The 23,891-nt window shown below is 45.0% G+C and overlaps 1 long non-coding RNA gene across 1 annotated transcript; it reads right to left on the bottom strand.

Moving 5' to 3' along the window:
* Positions 1–3,403: 3,403 nt before the first annotated feature.
* Positions 3,404–22,970, bottom strand: LOC112672600 (uncharacterized). Its single transcript, XR_003144376.3, has 4 exons — positions 22,743–22,970; positions 10,814–10,969; positions 5,867–5,947; positions 3,404–5,296 (listed from the first exon to the last, which is right to left on the bottom strand). It is a non-coding gene; the product is annotated as an uncharacterized LOC112672600 (long non-coding RNA).
* Between the last annotated feature and the right edge of the window lie 921 nt (positions 22,971–23,891).

Raw genomic sequence — 23,891 nt, 5'->3', positions numbered from 1 at the left:
GGAGACTTGCACAAAGTCAATCTTCTGATCTAAGCAAATCTATCCTTTTCTAATTGCCTTAACAAGAAAAAGTTCCCCATGGACCGCTTCAGTTCTTTCTTCAATCTGGAGAAAATACATTTGATTAATAATCATGTAATTACATTTCCAATTCAGTGACCATTATCACTGGATGAAGATCAAGACGAAGTCCATCAATAACTCTGACAGCTTCGTCTTCGTCAAAGTGGGGTCATCGATGACGGCAGGGAGGCTTTGCGAGGATTGCAGTCACCATGCCATTAAAAGTCTGACCTTTTTGCAGACTTTTTCTAAAAAACAAACGTACCTCTGTTAAGCCAAATTGATGAAAGTAGAAAGATAAAGACATGCAGAAGCTGGTCCTTTAGAAAAGGTGCCTAAGAGGAGACAGCCATAGGCAGGCTGCTGGATTTTGGCTTCACCCATTTCCCGCCCCTAATGCCACCCCCCAAATTGCTGAAATATCCTCACCAAACAGAGAAGCCACACTCCCAGACCTCCCAGCTCCCTCCCTCAGGGCCTACCATGCCAGCCGTTTGCCCCGCTTGTGTGGTTCAGGTTTGCTGACTGCCCATCACTTGCTTATCTCTTGCACAACTGCTGTCACCTGGGCCATGTGAGCCAGCTCTTTTCAATAGATCTTTTGCTACATATCTCCTACTGCCACTATTTACTTGGTAGAATCCTGATTGATAAAGCTAAGATACAAATAATTTGGAATACTCTCTTTCGATCACTCACCTTTTATACTAAAATAAATATATTTTGCACGCAGAACTTATATTCCTACCATAAGTAGAAAACTAGTACCACTTGCCAGCATGGAAGGAAACCATCAAGATAAATACAGTTTTAAAAAATGGGCACTGAGGGGGGCACTTGGATTGAGCACTGGGTGTTATATATGTTGGCAAATCGAACTCCAATAAAAAAAATATACCCAAAATAATGCCATGGGATTCCAGCTGGATGCTATTGCCTGCCAAAGGCTCTGAGCATGAGGCCCATCCTGCTAGCCTTAAAAAGATGAGAGAGTTGTTTTAGTGCTGGGGTGTGTCTCCATCAAGGACAAAGTCTCAGGGAGATGCTGATGAGAAAGATCACTAGAGAACTGAGAAGAGAAAATATTTCTCACCATGTGCTCCCTGTGATTTAATACTATGTCTGTGCACATCCCATCTGAAATCCTAGCCTGTGCAACCAGACATTTCTATTCAGCACTTGCAGATCCAACATGGCAGAGTTGTGGAAGGCCTGCCTGGGAATACCTGGAAGGAATTCCTTCACGGTGGTTACGTGGTGTCCAAAGCAACTGATCTTTTTTTTTTTTTAATATTTTATTTATTCATTTATGAGAGACCCAGAGACAGAGAGAGGCAGAGACACAGGCAGAGGGAGAAGCAGGCTTCATGCAGGGAGCCTGACGTGGGACCCGATCTCGGGGCTCCAGGATCACGGCCTGAGCCAAAGGCAGACACTCAACCGCTCAGCCACCCAGGCGTCCCACAACTGGTCGTGGTTTAACTACAGAGAGTTGCCAAATCCAGTCATTAGGACAGTGGAATCAACCCACTCACTTCATCTTTCCTATGCACCCTGAAAACAGCATCCAGGAAAAGGCTCCCTAGCGACATATTAGGGTGGCATGGTCAGACCCCTTCTTGGTAATTGAAGCAGCAGCAGAAGCCACAGTAATACTGTCCCTTTCCCAGCAGCAAGAGGGGGCATCACCCCCAAATTCTCAGGTGTTATTGCTGGGGCTCCCTGTACCTTCCTGGGGCTAGGCCCCAGGAAGTGGTGTTCAGAAGGAAGAGAATTTTGGTGATGCTGCTGCTTCCTAAGAACCTGTCCTGTGCCTATCCACCATGCTATAGTTCTTTGGGCCCTGCTGAGCTCATAAGTAACGAGATTCATAGCACACAGAAGAGCTCTTTGGATCCCCCACCTGTGTCTCTGGCTTACTTCTTGTTTGACATTTGGCTTCACTTGTTTACAAGTAACCTGTAGGAGTCCAAGCCACCAGAAAGACAAAAGAGGTGCTCCTGAAATAGGTGCTGTCATATGTTTGCACAGGCCCAAAATCAGCTAAATAATGCAAAGAAGATGGGGTCAGGGTTCAAATTCCAGCTCTGTTACTTCCCAGTGGTAAGATCTCAGAGCAAATTATATAATTCTCTGACATTCAATCTCTTCATCAATGAAATGGATCCAATAATAGAATCTTATTTTTTGTCCTCTTTGGGTTAAAGAATCCTGATTCCTTTTGGGAATACCACCCCCTCCCACTCTCATCCCCATGCTATGAATGGGGTGGACCTTACTGCATCCCCCTAAGCACGTGTGGGACATACATGACCTAGCTCTTGCCAATCAACCTAATCTACGTATTTCTGGTTCAGGTGAGAATGCAAGCAAAAGTAGCCCACTGAGGCAAAGCACATTCTTTCTACTTGGGTGTTGAGGCTGGTGGGGATACAAGCTAGAGCTACTGGTGGCCATCTTTGCCATGTCATAAAGAGTTCCTGGGGAGAACAAAGCCAATATAAAGGAAGGCAAAGCAGTATGAGAAGAGACAGAGACAGAGAGAGGGAGAGAGAGTCCAATCATATCATTTAAGCACCTGGATCCTGCCAGGCCTAAAGCTATCACGATTTATCCCAAAGACTTTTTTTCGGTTTCATCACCAAGTAACACTAGATTGGATATTGGCGAAAGCTGAATCAAGTTAACTATCGCTTGCATCCTCACTAGGCAACTACCCCTCATAAGATGATATGAAGAATAAATGAGAATGCCATAAATAGTTGGTAATCAATAAGCAGTAGCTGTCATAGGGGTGGGGGAGTGCTTGCTGAAACAATGCCACCTAAAGTACCTCTCCGGTTGCTCACACAGGGTGAGCACTTACTCAATACATGGTAGTCATTACTTCTTTCCATGGTAGCTGTGTTAAAAGCCAATTTCATTCACCCAGCAGCCCAAACAGCCAGCAGGCTCAAATGGGGCTTTATTGCCAAAGCCCCACATCTTAGGCCCCGGGGATAAGAAGTTAATAAAACTATTTTTCATAAGTAAGGAAATTCTTGCAAAGCTCATGGTAGCCACCACTCAGTGCTGTGTGGCTTAGTGGATCTCAGCAAAGCTATTCAAATGGGAAAATCATTTTGCTACTGGTTAAGTTGGAACAAGCTCTGAGAAGTAAGCATTATGCTACTACAGAAGCTGAACTTTCTCAAAAGGAAAAATAGTAGGGGCACGAGGAAAATTCGTCTTGTTTCTAAAATCCAGATTTAAATGCTGCCAAGAGTTACGAATGACACACAACCCCACTGCATCTTGATGACAAGAAAGATTTAATAATTACTTTTTTTAAAAGGTTGGCATACTTAACCATTCTTCCAAAAATACCAATGGAGACGGGAAGGGGGGTAAACAGATGGAAAGTGACAAAAATGCATCAATTGCCCACACCATTTCTTCACACCAACAGCCAGAAGGAGAAGTCAGTCAGCAAGTGATCAAACTGCCATCTTTAGATCCAGCTACCACTGGCAGATTTCATTTGTACCTGCTGCAGATAAGCCCGATCCTCTAAAAGGAAAAAAAAAATTGATAAGAGAAAACATTATAGAATGGATGTTGCTGGATAAACTCTTTAAAAATGATCTTTTAATCCCTTCTGAATTCTTCCAAGGTCAGTGTCATGGGCAGGCAACTTATGACATGGGTTTCATCTTGTTGGGGAAATGGCAGGAGGGAGGTAAGAAATTAAAACTTACTGTGTGGCTACCCTCTGAGTTCTCTCCTTTAATTCCCACCCCCATTTCATAAGATAAGTAATCAGTGACAATACAGATTTTGAGTTTGAAATGATTAAGCAATATACTTAAAATCACACTAGAAATGACAAAGGACAGGTCTGCATACTCCAAAATTTACATGCCCAACACCACTGCCCACCCTATGAATCTTTACTTTTTCTCTTTCTCTCCCAATTTTTATTGCCTAAATCCCTTTATCCCCTCTCTATAAGAACCGGAGCCCAGAGAGAATATGGACCAGGTCTATACTGTTGTACTTAATTCAATATATGATTGCTGTTCCCTCTCCATGTAACCACCTTAAGTACAGATTCATTCATCCAGCAGCCCAAGACCCTACTTTCACTCTAGGCAGGTATAATCTGTTCCCAAAAAAATGTTTGAGGAAGGACACAGGACAGAAGGAAGGAAAGCTTGTCTAGCCAGGCATCTTTTTTTGATCCTCAAAGAAGCTCAAAACCCAGACAGATGTTATAGTAATCATTATTTGAGTGGCTTTCCTCTGTTTTGTTCTTTCAACCTCTTTGGGGTCCATGAGGAGTCTATACCAATTAGAAGTTTCCAATCCGGCAAAATCAAAGAAACATGAAGATGAGGTCACACTAATAATCAGTAACATTTTCTTACCTATCTCCATACTACCTGCCTGGCACCCTTTCATCATTTAATTTACATTAACCCAGAGAATCTCCATAGCAATGCTAGACGGTACTATTAGCACCTCTGCTTTCATAGATGATTACTAAGACAAAAAGAGGTGAAGCCAGGTGACCAGAATCACCCAGCTGATAAATCGTACAAACCAAAGCAGCCAGCTCTGTAGCCTGAGTGGGAATCTACCACATACGTCCTCAGTGGGTAAGCATGACCCATTAACTATGTGCATCCTAGATTTTAGGCATATCTGGACAAGGGGCCTTTGCCTGAAAAAACAATGAGGCCAGGAAAGGAGAACAGACATGAAGCTATCCAAGTCCTCCCCTAACATAGTAAGCCAGTGTTGGGATGAGAAAGAAGTTTCGCATACAGCTGCCCATCAAATCATCTCTCAACCCAGTCCCCAAAGACTCAGGTGACCTGAGTCTTGGCAGGCGAATAACAAAGGCATTAACATTAAAATGCTGGGACCTTGATCAGATTCAGTTGCCCTGGGAGGAGACAGCCCCCAGATGCAGGTGCTGGTTGGCGGGACACGGCGCAGACGGCAGATGGCAGGAGTAGCCAGTGAACTAGAAGTAGAGCTGCTGCTGTTGGCATCCCTCGACACAGGAAAACCAGAGCAGCAGAGTTGGCATCTGCCTTGGGTCTCCAAGAAGAGAACAGACATGATCGCGAGGACTTTGAGAGGGGCTGGCATTTTCATAGATCGCATGAGGTCGACAGAGAAATTCTTATCTGTCTTCATCATCAAGACCCTACTTTTACCTTTTACCTGGTGCAACCTGGAAAGTGATCTATATCCAGGAAAAAAAAAAAAAAACAGCAATAAATCAAACATCAGACAGGTATATACATACATGTACATGGGTTTTGTATGTGGGTATATGTACAGACATTTGTGTACTCACATTTCCTTCACTTACAATTTTGACCAGTGTGTATATAGTCATATATATATGACTCAGAGTCACTGAGTCCTTTGAAAACGTACAGAAGCAGTTCTTAATGCTTGTGGTGATTTCTTTGGTTTATCTGAATCAAGAACTTCTTAGAAGAATCCTTCATGAAGACCCACTTGGAGCAAACCTCTGAGACTCAACTCATAAAACTCATTTGCCTATTTTTAAGATTCAAAGGCAGCAATGACCCTCATTCCTATAGCCCTCTTCCTCCATGCCATACATGCTGTTCTTTCAGACCTTGGGGGCACCTGCTCCCCCCACCACCAACAACCTGCTTTAAATCCCTTTGGCCCAGAACTGGCTCCCCTACTTCTCTCTCCCCCTCAGTGTCCAGCAAACAGTGGTGAACCTTGCAACTCTCCACTCAACATGAGGAAGTTGAGATTTGAGAAGTAAAACCACCTGGTTTCAGCTCTCCCCATGCCATTTTGTCCTCTTGCCTGCTTCACCCTTGACAGCCACAGTCTCCAATTCTGGGGTGACCTATGGAGAAAGAGTGGGCTGAAGATGAATCCAAGTCAGAGAAGCAGTGCTGAAAGTCACCACGGAGGTTTCTTGTTCCACAATTCATCCAGCAAATGTCAATTAAGCACTTACAAAACAACAAGCAATACTTAAACCCTGGTGAGGGAGCAAAGATCAGCTTACTTCCTCAGCTGCCCATCCCTTCTCTTATACTCCAAATCATTAGAAATTCCATTCACATATTGAATCAAAATCTGCCTCCCCATAACTTACCTCCTCTGACTTAGATATTAGTTGTAACTGCATTGTAAAGTATGAGGATTTAAATGTAAAAACAAAACCCAAAATGTATTGGGAAAAAATATAGGGAAACATACAATCTTAGATCAAAAGAGATTTTTCTAGATATGACACCAAAGGAGAATTAAACAAAAATTTTTGACGGATTAAAAATTAAGTAAAATTTTTGATGGCTTTGCCAATATGAATACCCAAAATCTATAAACACTAAATCAGAGGCAAGAAAGAAACTGAAAAGAAACATTTGTAACCCAGATGGCAGGTGAGGACCATAAGACTTAATATTAAAAACCTTTAAAGTCAGTACAAAAATATATATAATATAGGAAGAGGAAAATGGGCAAAAGAAGCAAATAGGCAATTCAGAAGAAGATATACAAATATGAAAGAAAAAACACTTAACCTCACTAATACTCCAAAACACATACAAGTTAAGACAAGATGCCACATTTTACTCATCAATCCGATAAGACATTTTAAAATCCTATTACCCAGTACTACTAGAGAGCCTGTGGGGAGACAGGTACCCACACACATTGGTGCAGCAGCCTAAGGAATGGCTTGGCCACACATATCAAAGATTTTTTTTAATGAAACATTTTTTTATATATAAATTTTATTTATTTATTCATGAGAGACACAGAGTGAGACAGAGAACAGGCAGAGGGAGAAGCAGGCCTGGGACTGGATCCCGGGTCTCCAAGATCAAGCCCTGAGCTGAAGGTGGCGCTAAACCGCTGAGCCACCCGGGCTGCCCCAAAAATGAAACGTTTTAAAATGTTCATAATCCTTCGAGCCCTAGAACTTCCACTTCTAGGACTTTATACTAAAGAAATATTCAAGAGTGTGCATAAAAATGTATTTCCAATGCTATTCATCCTAGAATTTGCTGTATTAGACATAAATTGAGGGAAAAGAGAATTTTATAAATAAATCATGGTAAATCCCTGAACTAGAATACTTTGCGACACTGAAATACGGTGTTGTGGAAAAATATTTAATGACTTTGAAAGTGACTTACAATATCTAGTTGTAAAAAATATATTTAGTTATAAAAAAATTAGTTGTAAAAAATACATAGGTTTTTCAAAATAAGTTCTTTCAAAAATTGTACCATAGTGTATATATGAACTATTTTGCCTAGGAAAATTAATAGGTTATAACTCAATGGGTTAACAGGTAAACATGCAAGATGGAACTCCCTCTCTCTCCTCTTCTCTCTCTCTCATTTCTGTGTAATTTTCCAACTTTTTGGCGATGAATATCAGTTTCTTTTCTCCAAGGAAAATTCTGCATCATAAGCTAAGATTACATTCAGTGTTTTAAGAAGCTCTACCACACAATGTGTTCATGTTTAATTTTTCATAAAAAATAAAGCCCAGAAACATTTTTTTCCTGGTGTTACCTAGTTGATTTTTTAACCCAAATGCCATGTTTTGCATTTATGCCTGCAGAATGTCATCATTTTGGCTGGGACTCTGACTTCCAGTTTGCTGGGGTCCTTTTGATTCCTGTTTCTGTCATGGATACCTTAGCTTCCAGGCTCCATACCTTCGGGAAATTTAATCAGCATGCCTTCTCCTCCCTCCTCCAGCCCCCCAGGTCCAGAACTGAGGATGGGCTGCCACATGGGCAGTGCATCAAGAAGAGAGAGTGCAGTCTACCATGTCGACCCCCAGGACCCAGGAGCAGAATGGCAGAGAGGGAAATAGTATCAAGACAGAGAGATTATATGGAGGAGCCACAGAAAAACATTCTGCCTCCAATCTGATTACAGAGCCAAAGAAATAAGACCTCCGGGGCCAGCTCTCCTGGCTGCCTGCCTCGTCCGCAGACCCAGGCACTGTGGTTGACCCACTCTGCATCACTCACTTAAATGGCAACGACATCTGACAGACAGAGCATCGAGCCATGGCCCCGTGTGTCCCTAATGTGGTTAGAGCTGGAGAAATTATTCATCAGAGAATATGCTAAAGCGTTTAGTGTCCCCTGGATGCATTAGGGGCAGGTTCTGTCGGCCTCTATGAAGCACCTCTGTGTGTTTATCCTGAAAACCCCTGAGCTGGCTCCGCGCTGCCCTCATTACTCATCTCCAGAGCCCCAGCCAGTCTCCGTGACTCAGCCAGGTGGCCCCATCGCAGCCCCTTTGCTCTCTTCATTTCCCTCCAGGTCTCTTCTGGGTCACTTGCCTCCCTCCTTCTGAGGAGCGACAATCCCCAGCCAAGCTGCCAAGGGCTCCCCCTTGCTGTCCCCACCCTCAGTCTCCCATGCCCCCCGCAGCCCCCTGACTATGCTCTGCTCCCCAGCATCTCTGCCTGTCCTTCCTGTCCTTCAGGGTCTGGCAAAGGCCACCTTCTCCTCAAGTCTTCTCAGCTCTCATTAGCCAGAATTAGGAGTGCTCTCAAGTGCTTGCAGGGAACTTTCATTTTTTTCCAGCACTTCTGAAGCAAGCATCTAAGGACAGGAGAGGGGTGAGAGCAGGGAGAGAGCCATTGTAAGGGAGACTGCCTCCTTCTCCAGGGAGGAAAGCCCACCACCTCCTGCTCGTTTACACTTTGCATACAGCAGAAAACCAAGTACATGGGTTTGGTGGACATGGGCTGGAGTTTCTCATACTATATATACTATATTACACTATCCCTGTCCTATATAGACTACATTATACTCTACTATACCTATGCCCTGATTTTCTGTGAAAAAGAAGGGTTTACCATCATTCCCAATGACCATTGTCACAGAAATACTTGCCTAATATTCTGAAGTCTGAGTTTAGGGAAAGATCTCTACTGTACAGAAGCAACTCGTTATAACTCATTGTAATTACAACATTGTTGTTGTTGCTGCTGTTGTTAATCAGCTTCATTTACTATGCAGCTGTTATGAACCAGGTCCTGCTCTATGTGTTCTCTGCATACTGTTTCCAATTATTCCAATATTACCACAAGGTAAATCCTAACTCCATGTTAAAAATGGAAAACTAAGACACAGAGAGGTACAGTGACTCGCCAAAGGTCTAAGTACTCAAAACTTATGAAGCCAGGGTTTAAACCTTAGATCTAACTCCAAATCCCTGTTCTTGCCACAATTCAGGATTTTCTGATAAATTGTGGATTACTGAGCTGAACTTAGGTGTTTTGTTGGGCGAAAAGTAGTGTCATGGTTCAGAGCAGAGTTCAGGAGCTAGGCATCCTGGGTTTAAATTCTGGCTCCACTCTTTACTAGCTAGGAGACGTTGTTCAAGGTGCTCAACAAAGTCCAAGCTATTGCCATTCTGTATGCCAACCAGGTCCCAGCAATGAGCTCATTAATCCCTAAGAAAAAGGCATGATCAACATGGTGGGGAAGCTTATGAGGTAAAGGGCTGGAAAGAGTTTTAAAACCACCACGACTTGCAAGATCCCTCAAAATTTTTTTAAAAATTCCAAAAGTATCTTGTAAGTAATTTGGAAGTCATTTTATAGTTTTAAAATGCTTATTACGAGCACATTTTCAGAGATGTGAGTTTTGCCAGTTGTCCTGCCAGCCTAGACAAGTGTTTCGAGGTCATGGGGATCAGAAAGGAAACCTGTGCTTTCAATAGCTCATTTAAAACCCATCCTCCAGGGGATCCTTGGGTGGCTCAGCAGTTTGGCGCCTGCCTTTGGCCCAGGGCACAATCCTGGAGTCCCGAGATCGAGTCCCACGTCGGGCTCCTGGCATGGAGCCTGCTTCTCCCTCCTCCTGTGTATCTGCTTCTCTCTCTCTCTCTCTCTCTCTCTCTATGTCTATCATGAATCAATAAAAAATAAAATCTTTAAAAATAAATAAATAAAATAAAGTCTTTAAAACCCGTCCTCCAATGGGTCCTTACTGCCAATAGATAAAAGTCCAAATGCCTGAGCCTGCCCTATATAAATCTTATCAAGTTAGTCTCAGGCCAGATTGCCAGTCTTGGTACCTAATACACTAATCTTCCAATTCCACATGGTGCAAATTTCTACTCATCCTTCAATACCCAGCTCTAATATCCCTTGTTCAATAGAGCCTTAACTGATTTTTGTGGAGAGAAGTCATTGTTATTCCATCCCTGTTGCTACAGTCTTTTTGTACACCTCTATACTGCAACCCTCTTTACATTGTGTGCTAAATGTTTAGCCTCTACTCTTTGTCATGGATAGCAAGGTGGTCAAGGGCTGTGGTTAACATCCTGGTCATCTTTCATCTTTACATCCCAAGTACCCAGCACCTATCAAGTGACAAGTATATATTTCTGAGTGCACACATAAATTAAAAAATAATTTGTAATGCTAGTGAAAAAAATCACCCCAGCTAAGGTAGAATTTTGTCTGACCTTGATAAATAGTATCTCCTAAATCATCACTGTCGTCATCATAATCATCAAAATCATTAAGATCCCAGGAATACAGTCTGTGTGACTGAGAAAACTGAAGACCCTCTGTGGAGGATTTTCTTAACCTGTTCTCCTAAATAACCATGTCAATCAAAAGACTTTCTCAAGTCTCAGCTATAACTACCTTCCTTCAGCAGGCAGTGCGCTAATTACATAATAGCACAAGCACAAAAACCATTCAAAGGTTGACTTACCACTCTTGCAAGAACACATAAGCCTATGTCCACAGAGATGGCACACAGTAGGCACCTGGTAAATATTTGCAGCATGATGAGTATTTATGGTGTGAGGCAGCTCTCCTGTGGTGCCAGCTTGGAAATCAACTGTCCACATTGCTCTGATTCAGCCACCTAGTTATGAAGGAAAAGATGGTGTTACAAGGAAGAAAAGCATTCAGTCAGAAACCCCAAGTTTACGTCCTAGTTCTGCTGCTTAGCAGCTGGGTGACTCTGGGCAAATCACTTGCCTCTCTGGGAAATAGTTTCCCCATCTACAAAATAAGGATAATTTGCCTTGCCTTGTTGTGGTAATTTCATGAAATCCATACATAAGAAAGTATCTAACACAGGCCTGACATGGTGATCCATTGACATCTGTAGAGTATGAACTTATTTCTGTAGCTTTGCTAGATCTCAACTCAGGACCCAACATTTTATTTGTGTCCATTTTACCAGCATCCAAAATAAGAAGAGGAAGGAAGAGTAGAAAACAAAAGTGAAGAATTGACTCCTTGACTCCAGCTTTATTCAACTGAAATAGGGGTGGGGCTAAAGGAGAGCATCAGGGAAAACCATCAAACACACACACACACACACACACACCCTAGATGCTGGGTATAATAATGTGGAAAAACTCCATTTATCTGGCTATATAAAATTTGACAAAGTACTGTCCTTTATGGGAACTGCTTACTATTTGTGCCTAATCATATATTCATGATCATTATTAAAGATATTTGGCTTCAGCTGGCTATATGTTAGTAAGCATGCTGCATCTTCATTAATATGTTGCTTATTTGTTGGAGTCAGACAACCACTATTTTCAAAAATTAAAGTAGCCAAACTGTGGAAGGAGCCACAATGCCTGACAGATGAAAGGATAAAGAAGATGTGAGATATATATATTTAGCCATCAGAAAGGATGAATACCTACCATTTGCTTCGATGTGGATGGAACTGGAGGGTATTATGCTGAGTGAAATAAGTCAGTCGGAGAAAGATAATTATCATATGGTTTCACTCATATGTGCAATATAAGAAATAGTAAAAGGGACTAGAAGGGAAAGGAGGGACACTGAGTGAGGAAAAATTAGAGAGGAAGAAAACCATGAGAGACTTGTAACTGGGAAATAAACAAAAGGTTGCAGAAGGGGAGGAGTGTGGGGGATGGGGTAACTGGGTGATGGGCACTAAGGAGGGCACTTGATGGGATGAGCACTGGGTATTATACTATATGCTGGCAAATTGAATTTAAATAAAATATTTTAAAAATAAAAATTTTAAATAAATTTTAAAATAAAAAATAAATAAAAATCAAAGAATATGTTGCCTCTTGTTCTCATTGATATTTGTGACCATGAAAAGAGAAACTTAAAATATATATATTTATGGATGCACCCATTAGAATAATTATCAACAACAACAAAATGGGGAATAACAAGCGTTGGTGAGGAGATGGAGAAATATAGAGGAACTGGAATCCTTGTGCACCGCTCTTGGGACTTTAAAATGGTGCTGCCAACTGAGGAAAACAGTATGGCAGTTCCTCAAAAAAATTTAACATAGAAATACCATATAATCCAGCAATTCCACTTGTGGAGAATTAAAAGCAAAGACTGAAACAGATACTGACACAACAGTGTTCATAGCAGCATTATTTATGAGAGACAAAAGGACACATACAAAGAAATATTAGCCAGCCTTCCTAAGAAAGGGAATTCTGATATAATGCTACACATGGACAAACCTCGAATACATTATACATAAAAGAAAAGGACAGATCCTGTATGATTCTACTTGTATGAGGTGACTGGAATAGGCAAATTCATACACAGAAAGTAGAGTGGGGGCACCTGGGTGGCTCCGTGGTTGATAATCTGCCTTCAGCTCAGGGTATGATCCTAGGGTCCTAGGATCAAGTCCCTCATCAGGCTCCCTCTTCTCCTGCTACTCCCCCTGCCTATGTCTGTCCTTTCTCTCTGTGTCTCTCATGATGGATAAATAAAGTCTTTAAAAAGGAAAAAAGACAGAAGAAAGTAGGGTGGTGGTCACCAGGAGCTGGGGGAGGGGTCCGGGGGAGGTGGTGTTTAATGCATATAGAAATGATAGTCACACAAAATTGTCATTGTACTTAATACTGCTGAATTCCACACTTGAAAGTGGTTAAAATGGTGAATTTCATGCTGTGTATATTTTATCACAGTGAAAAAAACATTATATATACATATGGAATGCATTTCTATGGCGTGGTGTTTGGGTCAGCTCTCAATTTTTCCTTAATTGTTTCAGTATAATAGCTGGCAAATTGGCAATGAAGGAAGTGTCCCAAGCTGGCCAGCTGCAGTTCCTTTTTGGAGACCTGCATTTGGAAGGTCCTGAAGGGACACAGTTTTCAATTCCCCCTCTGGACTGTCCAAAACCCTGCCAATAGGGTTGGCAAAATGTGGAACTAGGCCATTCTCCTTCCGGAGCCTGGGACTCCCTGGCAGGGCCTTAAATGAAAACAACCCTATCCTATAGTCCTGTGTCGGGCTTCTGCATGCAGTCCCCGAAATGACCTGCTGGGGCTTCTCCGATCCACTTAAGCAACCAGAACTAATTCAAGAAACGGGTGATAGAGACTCCACAGCTTAGCATACAGCCTCTCCCGGAAAACATATTTGCATTTTCACCAGGTTGTCTGGACACAATAGGTTAAATCAAAGGAGCAAATACAAATCCATTCTCTCAACAAATATTTGTTTATCATGGGACACACAGCTACACAATACTTTTCCTTTCAAGGATACACAGGGCGCACGTTGCAGGTAGCATCTGCAAAGAAGAGAACTCTCAAGCATCTGCAGAGAACTATGGGTACCTCTCTGTTTTAGGCTAGTCTCAGCCTACCAATAGTGATGCTGTCCCCTAGAAAGGCCTGGGAGCACACAACTGGGTGGGGTTCTCCACAAACAGTGTTGTGGCTGGCCCCTCAGTTGTGACTCTTTTTATGATTATAAGATGCCCTCAAAAATAACCAGGTGCAAACTTTGGAAAACAACACTATTACTCACGGGTCCTGGGAAGTACACAACATACTAGGGGCCACACAGCAAGGTCACAGGGTAGACAGAGAGAAAGAGGACCCATAGGCCTGAGGTTCAGCTTTTATTAGGGTCAAGGGTGAGGACCTGGGTTTCACAGATTCACTCTTTATTGGTGAATTTAAAACATAAAAGTGAGAAGTTAAACACAAGAAGAAAGGTGGGTGGTGGTCAGTTCTCTAAGTCAACCAAAGACTTCTAATACAAACTTGGGGGTGGCGGAAAGGCAGTCCAGCTCTCTAGCAGGTGGCTGGCACAGTTTTTGTTCAAATAGCTATCCTTGAAGTGGATGCCTTAGCAATCAAAGCTCCAATCAGGCACTTGCATTACAAAAAGGAAAACCAACTACCAGAGCTCACCCCCATACTGTAAGCAGGAGCCCCCCCCCCCTTATAAAGGAGATTCTTGGGCCGTGTTCTCTCTCGGGGCCAGTTCACTTCTAAATTGTACTGATTATGGCTCAGCTCCAGCCATACCAGACTCTCAGGTTACTCACCTGAACCACATTCCAAACCGAGGGCTTGGTAAATCAATAACACTGCCTTCCCACCCAGTTAATCCCATATGGTGCCTGAACAGGGGCAGGGCCAACACAGTTTTCATTCTTGCTGTTTGTGGCTATTGGATTACCCCCCACGTTCTCAGCTAAACTCCCTTAACACAAAGCTTTACTTTCTTTTTCTTTCTTCTTCTTCTTCTTCTTCTTCTTCTTCTTCTTCTTCTTCTTCTTCTTCTTCTTCTTCTTCTTCTTCTTCATCTTCTTTTTAGAAAAGGGGAGGGACAGCAGGAGAGGGAGACAGAGAATCTTAAGCAGGCTTCATGTCCAGCACAGAGCCCCACATGGGGCTCGATCTCACAACCCTCAGATCATGACCTGAGTTGAAATCAAGTGTCTTAACTGACTGAGCCACCGAGGTGCCCCTCAAAGATTTAATTTTTTTAAGAGTCATTTACTGATTTGAGAGAGAGAGAGAGAGCACAAGTGAGTGGAGGTAGGGACAGAGGGAGAGGGAGAGAGAGAATCAAGCAGACTCCCTGAGCATGAAGGCTGACATGGGGTTCGATCTTGTGACCCCCATGATCTTGAGATCATGACCTGAGCAGAATTCAAGAGTCTGACACAAAACAGACTGAATCACCCAGGGGCCCCCAAAAGTTTTACTTCTGAAACAGACTAACACTTGTTCCCAAATGAGCAAGGGCAAGGCCCCAAAGATACCTCGTTTTCACCAACAGGAAGCCAAGCAGAATGAGCACTCCAAAATGGATCTCGGTCCAAGGGTGTAAGGGACTCACAGTTTAGCATCTTTGAAGGAGGCAGGTAGGCATAGGGGTTCCCTAAGAAGGAGGAGCCATGCAACCTGTCCCTTCTGTCTCTGGCCCTCCAAGGAGCTCAAGCCAAGTCATCCCCAAAGAGCAATTCTAGCAAGAAGGGGTCGGGATTCTTGGTCAGAAGCATGAAGGAGAGGACTGGAGGCAATGGTGGGCTCGGGGCATGCCTCCCACTGCCCCCTCAGCTGACTGAACTACCCCACTTGACAGCATAAGAGCAGCTGCCTGTTCATACGGAGCACGCATGCACTGTACGCTGCATGGGCATCATCTCATTGCATTTTCAAGTGACACAAACTGTTATCTCCTCTGTATAAATGATGAGACTGAGACACAATGTGGTAGGCGGGTCGTACAAGAAAGCAAGTTTGTAGCTCCCCTCCACTACAAAAATAAGTTTTTAAAGGCTCCAATCATGGAATACCTTTGACCACTCTCCATGAAGCATTCCTCATTTTCTCAGGTGGAAGTAGGATATCCTTCACAATCTAGGATAGCACTTTGCCCTGCCTCTGTCCATGGTAACAGTTGTGAACACCTGCCGCTGGAGGCACTGGGTGTCAGGCTCATGCCTTGTCCATCTTGGATCCCAGCTGAACAGACCAGACACCCAGGAGGCCGTGTGGGATGACACAAGAGGAAACCCCAAGAGCCCGGATGTCTCACAAGGCCTTCCTTTCCAGGGACACTGACATTGAAAAGACCACTAGACACCCTCTTCCCTCCCCCCAGGCCGGAGGGCTGACTCTTGCCTGCAGTCTATAAGTAACAGCAATGCCAGACCTTGCAATATTTTCTCCGTCTTCTGGAGTCATTTGCCTCAAAAATATCCAACAGCTGTGCATTCCACAGCCGACTGTACATTAATCATGCGTCATAGGGGAACGTGCCATTGCTGCTTCCAAGGCTTCTGCGAACACACAGACGGGCACCCAGTTTCTAAGCTACTGGGGAATAGACACGGGTCTCTAAATTCCAGCTGGCCCCTCACTGAGTGCTGTAAAGCTCAGACATCTGGCTAGAAAGATTGGCAAATGTGCAGTCCGTTGGCTGTGGAGCACATGATTATATAAGGGTCTGAGCACCATTTGACAAAGCCACGGCCACTCCTCAAGCCTGCGATGGTCTGAGGGCACCTGCCTCAGCTCACACCTTTTCCTTCCATCTGTCCTCTCTCTTTCTCTCTCCCTTTCGACAGTTCAGAGCAGTGCATGTTAAAAAGGATTAGACTCACAATATCAATTTAAAAACAACACAGCAGCCCTATCTGTTGAAGGCCTACTATGTGCCAGGCACAGCCCCAAGCCTCACAAATACCCTGTGGGCTGAGCGGTATCATCCCCATCCTCAAAGGAAGCAAAGGGAGCCAAAGGAAATTAAGGGACTTCCACAAGTCCCACAGCTGGGAAGTGGCAGGGCCAGGACTCAAACTCTGATCTGACTGACTGACTCGTTACACTGTCTCTTCTTTCCCACAGTCCTGTGGGGCCCGCCTTCAACCTCTGTCACCTGGGCAGGAGCCCCAAGCTTGGAAATGAAAACATGCTTCACCAGAGAGGCCAGGCCCACTCACTCCGGGCTCAGGACAGATCAGGGGTCAGGAGGAGGAAGGGGAAGGAGGCGGCTGTGGAAGCAGGAGAAGCCTATGAGGGAGACGGTGCAGAAGGAAAACTGTTTATTGTGAAACGTTTAATTATTGCACTTGGGGGTAATTTATTATCAGGGAAATTAAGTGATTCCATTAGCCTCCTGTCGCTTTCCAAAATAAATCTGTCAGAGTGGGGTGACGGGGAAAGAAGATGAGAGCTTCTCTGTTTTAATTTGTTTTTCTGCCGATTGCCAAATGGAGGTCCAGCTCCATTTATCTATGGGAAGGGAGCTGGCGGTGCTCCCGCATGAGCCTCCCTGCTACATTCAGCCCCTCTGCAGCCACATTTCCATATCAGAACAAAAAAAAAAAAAAAAAGAAAAAGAAAAAAGAAAAATGAGCCCAGCTTGGGAAAATGGGGCAAGTGCCCAGTCAGCACAGGAAAGAGACCAGAGGCGTGGGAGCTGGAGCCAGCCCTGCCACCCACTGGCTCTGGGGCCTTGAACAGCGCAGTCCCCAGCTCATCAGTGAGATCCTCCAGTGCTAATGCCCCTTCTCCACCTAACATCCCCCAAGCACCAGCTGATGCAAGCTTCCAGTAATCCCTGTGCCTTAGCCCGACAGTCAGCTGATAGGAAGGCCCTGGTCAAGCAGAGCTGTCCCTCCTCCTCCCCTGCCAGGTACTACAGCTCTCTGGATCTGACGGATGATGCTCTGAGGGAGCAAATGGTAGAGCCAGAACCAGGATGCAGGTCTGAGCCACTGGCCTGCGCTGCCATCGCACTCCTGTGGGTGTAGGGAATGTTCTTCCTGCACCTCGATCGTCCACATCACAGAGACGTGAAACCCTACCTGCCTGGACTGCGTGCAGCGCAAGACAAGGCACCATTGTTTTCTTCTTTATACCTGAACCAGTCCAGCGCCCAACCAGATCAGAAGAGCCTTTGTTACTGTTTGTACTCCCAGTTGGGCACTCAGCAGGCACGCGATATGTATTTGTTGAATTAATCAATCCCCCCTGTGATATGAAATTCCTCTCTTCGCTGAATAGGTAACCAGATCTTAACCAAGGGAGAGGAAGTTGCACCTTTTTTTACAGAAAATCTAGATATCTGGAGAGAGAAGAGCGGAGGGCAGTCTAGTCATTCCAGTGCAGAGAAGCCGAATTTGGTTCCTCGGCCCAAGAGATCTGATTTCCTCAGCAACTCTACTGTGGCTCCTTGGAGATGAAGGCCACCAACTGATAACAGTGCCAGGGGCCACAGGCCACAGGAATCTGCCTCTCCCAGATGCCCTGCCCTGGTCATGTGCCCAGGGAGTGCAGTCTTTCTCCAAGCACCGTTTCCTGGTCACTTCCTCATCTAGATGTCATAACAGAGCAGCATTGCCCAGCCCCTGAAGACAGAGCCAGGAATGACAGGCTACCAAGATTGTATTCAGGCCATCAGCACACACCCAGGCACTGGGTGAGAGACCTTCCGGAGAATTCGGTTCCAGGGAGTCAGGGAACTTCATGGTCCAGGCAGGCACCAAGCTCAAAGCCAAGAGGACCCAACACTGCCATCCATAGAAGCACCAAGACATGCAGCTGCCATTATCAAAGAGCTGTTCCAGCTCTCTAGCCATATCACATGTACAGGAAGTGAGACTTCCCCAGCATGGATGCTGCGCCTGACCCCACCCCAGCCTACCACCAGTGTTCACTCTGTGATCCACCAAGCTGGAAGGAACACACACCCGTCAGCCCTGGACACACGTTCTGGATGGTTTTCTAAGTCAGTAAATGGCTTTCATTACTATCAACCACTCTAACTGGTTGAAGATGTGAAGCCAATGAACACAGGCTGGGAGAGAGATTCAGATGCCTGACCCACGTGCTGCACATCCCTGTCTTCACCTCATGTGAGGGGTTGAGGGAAGAACCACTCTCATTTCTTGAATGATGACTTCCTGGGTCCCTTATTCATATCTGCCATAAGCTAGCTAGATAATGCCAGGCAAGTCCCCCAAATCCATGTGTCTTCAACGTTAATGTGCACACGAATCACCTGGAAACATAGGTTTTAATGGAGCAGGACTGGGCAAGGGCCTGAAATTCTGCAGTTTTAGCAAGCTCTCAGGCGATACTAATGCTACTGGTCTGCAGACCACACTTTGAGTAGCAATGCCCTGAATTCCTGGATCCTCAGTTTCATGTCTAAAATGGGGCTCACATTAGCTACCAAACAAGGTAGAGACTAAACATCATCATATCTGTGAAGCACCCAGTGAAGTGTCTGGCACAGAATGAGGCATGTAACAAATATGAGTTTCGCCTTCCCTGTACTTCTACATCTTTCTAGCTGACCCCTGAGCCAGTGTTTCTTGACCTTGTTTGGCCAATATTCCCCTCTGAGAACCTAATAAAAATGAAAGGTTCTTTACCAGCCATGGCTAGACTGTGCTGTGATAACTAAAAGTCCCAAAGCTCCATGGCTTAACACAACCAAAGTTTACTTCATACTCCTGCTACATGCCCACTATGGGTCAGCGGGGCTTATTGTAGTCATTCAAAGACCCTGATGATAGACCTCCATCTCAATATACAAGTACATATTCATCATGTTGGAGGACAGGCACATGATGAATCACACATTGGCTCTGACAACATCTGCTCCAAAGTGACATATGACACTTCTCATATTTCAGAAACCAAAACAAGTTCCCATGCAGTGCCTCATTTCAAAGGGGCCAAGGAAGTGTAATTCTACCCTTTGCCCAGAAGATGGAGAGCCAGAAGTATTTGGTGAAGAACCCTAATGATTACCACCAACCTACTTCTCAGGGGAGAGAATACAATATAGAAGCTTGCTCATAATTCCAGGAGGTCCACAGACATCCCAAGCCCAGTCCACGCTTTGTACTTTCTGAGCATGTTCAGAGGAAACTGGGGAGAAGTAGGGCTCATTCATCCATTCAATAAATGTTAATTGAGCATCTACTATGTCAGGCACGTTCTGGGAGGGAAACAAGATAGAACAGATCCATGCCCTCACAGGTCTTATACTCTAGAGGGAATAAACTTATTGCTAAGTGGGAAAATTATAGCAGGTAGTAAGTACTATCAAGGTAAGGAACAAGAGTGCGATGTAACAGAGTAAGTGGAATGTTGGGAGAGACCTACTTTAGATGGAGAGGTCAGGGAAGGCCACTCTGAGAGGTGATACCCAAAGCCAAAACAGAAGGATCAGAATAAGCCAGACATGTGCCTGGCTAGAAAAAAAGCATTCCAGGTAGAGGAAACAGCAAGTGCAAAGGCCATGTTTCAGGAAGAGCTCAGTCTGCTAGATGGATAGACAGAAAGCCAGTGTGGTGAAGTCTTAGTGACATGAGCCATGGTTGGGGTGGAACAAAGAGTCAGGGAGGTCAGCAGGGGCTGGATCACATGGGCCCTGGATATGTATTCATGCTGCCCAACCCAGATCCTGAGTATCCTTCTCCCATCACCAGGAGAGTTGGGGATACCCTGAAGACTACGAGAGTCCACTAGAACCCCCAGGATAACATAGCTTGAAGCCGAGTCCAGAGGACATCTGGCCTAGAAGACAGAGGACACTAGTGCTAAGCCTAGGAACCTAGAGAACAGGACCATCCCTCAAGAGCTGCCATTCCAGTCTCCTCTCTCCCGACTACAGGACCCAACTTGAGAACTTCCTTCTGTAACCCAGCACATCTCCCTTTTCTCCTGTACAAAGACCCTTGCCACCCTCCTCTCTTGTCCTCAGCTGTGCCAGGCTGGCCTCCCCATCTCCAGAACAAGTTCCCTGCATTCCTGCCTCTAAGCTGTTAGGACATCCCTCCTTAAAGTGCTGTCTAATGGCCCCTCTACCTGAACGTGGACCATTCTTCCTACAGAAAGCAGCTTAAATCCCACCTTCTTTCTGATGCCTCTAAAGACCACCCACAGGCAGGAGCTGTCTGACCTCTTCTTAAATTTTTTAAGTAGCACTGAACTGGCCTAATGGCATTGGTTACTAGTTCACACATAATTCTCCGCTCTCAGGAAACTGGAAGCTCGTGGAGAGCAGGAATGATGCAGTTGAATAGCTGCCCCTCACCTCCCACAAAGTTGGTACTCAGGAAATGGTTTGACTGAAGACAGAGGTAGGAGACTGGAAAATGTGCCAACACTGCCCTCTGCACCCAGGCTCCCTGGAGGACAGGGTTGAGACCAGGGCCGGCTCATCTCTGAATCCTAGTCCCCTAACACAGGACCTGGAGTTACCAGCACTCAACAGAAGTTTGCAAAATAAACCACAGGACTCATTTAGGTGATTTTGAATAGGTGATTCGACATCTCTGAGTCTCAGCTTCCTCATCTCTAAACCAGGGATGATGAGCTCCTCTCCATACCAGGTTGTTGTGAAGACCAGATACATCCTAAAAGGGACTGAATGGATCCCTGGTCAATAGACTTGGTCATTTCCCCGGGGACACCACACCCAGCAGAGAAGGATGTAAACCAGAGGGTTGGTTGGCACATCCTGCTTCCTTGCCCAAGCAGGTCAGATGGAAAGGAAAGAGTGATGAGGTCATGTTTCAAGGAAGGGCATCTGTACTTTGAAAGATGATTATCTTCTCACCCATTGCATCTGATATCAACCCTGCTTGCCCTCTGATTCTTGCTTATGGTTCATAGTGTGAGGGGACGGAAGCTTGGGCAGCCAAGTTTCGTAACATCCTTGGTCTCCTGACTGCTTCCACCTTATTTGCTTCTCAGGGGGCTTATTTGAGTTGGGTTGCCCTCCAGAGGTCTGCTCAGCCTTCCCACACGTTCTATACACATCAAAAGAGAGCCTGGGTAGGAAGGATCAGTGAGTCCATCACATGTGTAAACAAGCGGTTTAGATCCTATGAGCAGTGAATGATGCACATCTGAGAGCCAACACCACTTTTAGCACCAGGTAAAAGGTAACATCCAGGTAACATTTCACTGGCAGACGGGGTCGAGCAGCACTCTGGCTCTGCCATGTATAAGCTGTGTGATGTTGGCCTAAGCCTTCAAGATCCACCTTCCTCCTAGTACCTACTTCATATGGCTTTGGTAAGAATGCACCCAGATAACACTTAACAAAGTCAGTGGCACATGAAGGAGCTCAACCAATTTTAGCTATTTTCATTACTATATCATCAACACAGGTTTGGGGTTTTAAAAGTGTCCTCTCACGCACCCCCCAAGAGGAGAAGAGCCACAAACCTCCAGTGCATGCTCCTAAGACATTCGGGGATCTTCTCTGTGACTTATGCACATTTGTCACACTGTCAGAGACAAAGGTGTCTGAGCCTTGGGAGCTTCTGCTGTATAATATATGCAGAACAAACTGGAAAGTGTCTACCCTGGCAAATTCCCCTAGACCATGATCATTCACATAAGGACCACACATCAAGACTCTCTTTTTTGATTAGAGCATGAGAACAGAAGGCAGAGCTCTCCAACAGTCCTACATCAAAGCCTGGCCAAGCTCAGGTACACACCCAGCACCATGAGGGGGCCAGGAGGAGGATGTCTCACCTTGGGGGCTGGTGAGTCAGGAAGTGAGTTTTCCTCCCCATCCCCAGTGCAGGAAATTGATGTTTGTGTGGGTCACCTATCTGCCTTGCTCATCAGATTTTGAATTTTGCAAAGGCAGTGATGAGTTAATACATCTCTAGCAGTCCAACCTGACCAAGAGTATGCACTCAATAAATGCCTGTTTACTTCAATTGCGCTGAGGGTATCCCTTTTCTCTCCCCACAGGTGAAGAGAGCAACAAGCCTGATCTAAGGAGGTAGCTTCCTGAGAACTCCACCAGCATTCCTGGGGCAGATGCACATCCCCTCTACTGTGCTCCATATTGGCATTTCAGTCTTGGGCTTTGGTTACCTGTTGACATCTGTCCCTCCATCCGGACATAGGAACTTCTGAAGAGTCAAGACACTGTCTTCTGGAGCAGAGGAGGCACAAGCATTATTAGTATGACATGCTGGCTACTCATCATTTGCCCCTCCAAATTCCTTCTCTGCTGTATTCTCTGTCATGGGAGACTGAACTCCATGAGCTGCATCAACAAAGTTTCCCTGGTAGCTGGCTTCCAGGTGGTTTCAGTCAATGGAGGTGCTAACAGGAGATCAGAAGGTGAAAGGGGAGAGAGGTCAGTGTATCGATTTCCCCAGCAACCTCCTTGATGGGTCATGGCTTGGCTGGTGGCTGTATTCCTCTCCACAAGGCCACAGCTCCTGTCAGGCACCTTCCTTCACTATAGCTCTCTCCTGTGTCCAGAACTGGAACCTTGAGCCCTTCAGCACAGGTGTGAAAATAGCGTCCCACTCTTACTAACCTTGGGGTCCTTCACCATCCTTGTCGGTGTCCTTTAACCCAACCCACTGCTTGGTAAACAGTCCCCTCATTGAATTCTCCCTAATTACTAGCCTGACTGTGACATCTGCTTCCTGAATTTCAACAGATAGGCCTGGAAATCTGTTCTAGCTAGGTTCTAGTCCTGGCACTGACCAGGTCATGACATGGTCCGTTGTGGCAACTGACCACGTGCCTTTGGTGAGGCCCTGCCCCTTCTGGGATGCAGTCTTCCTCTGTACAATGGATGACTTGATTAAGTATCTTGAAGGCCTCTTTATGTTACAAATTGTTCTCACATATCTTGCAGGATCCCTGGGACAGTGTGGTGCACAGAGATGGTGCCGGAAACTACTTGATTGAAGGCTGCCAGGGTGGGGAAAGGAGTAGAGTATGTGGGGGGCGTAGGGATGTAGGGGATGGTCTTTGAGACAGAGGTTAAAGTTAATACTATATTGTTCACTGGCAGAAATGTGAGCAGTAAGTACCAGAGGAAACTGGTTTCCTATGACCTGAGTTTTGTGCTTTACGTGGCTAATATGGCCAGTTAGGGACAAAGAGGCTGGGCTGAGGGGAGATGTGTAGAAACAGAGCAATACAATGAATAATTAAGCATGGGATGAGATCAAACCATCCTGAATTCAAGTCTCAACTGTGCCATTTCCCAACCCTAACCAC

This window comes from Canis lupus, chromosome 28 (genome assembly GCF_003254725.2).
Source record: "Canis lupus dingo isolate Sandy chromosome 28, ASM325472v2, whole genome shotgun sequence".
Taxonomy (NCBI): Eukaryota; Metazoa; Chordata; class Mammalia; order Carnivora; family Canidae; genus Canis; species Canis lupus.
Note: the sequence above shows the minus strand (reverse complement) of the source record. Positions and strands in the feature narration are given on the sequence as shown.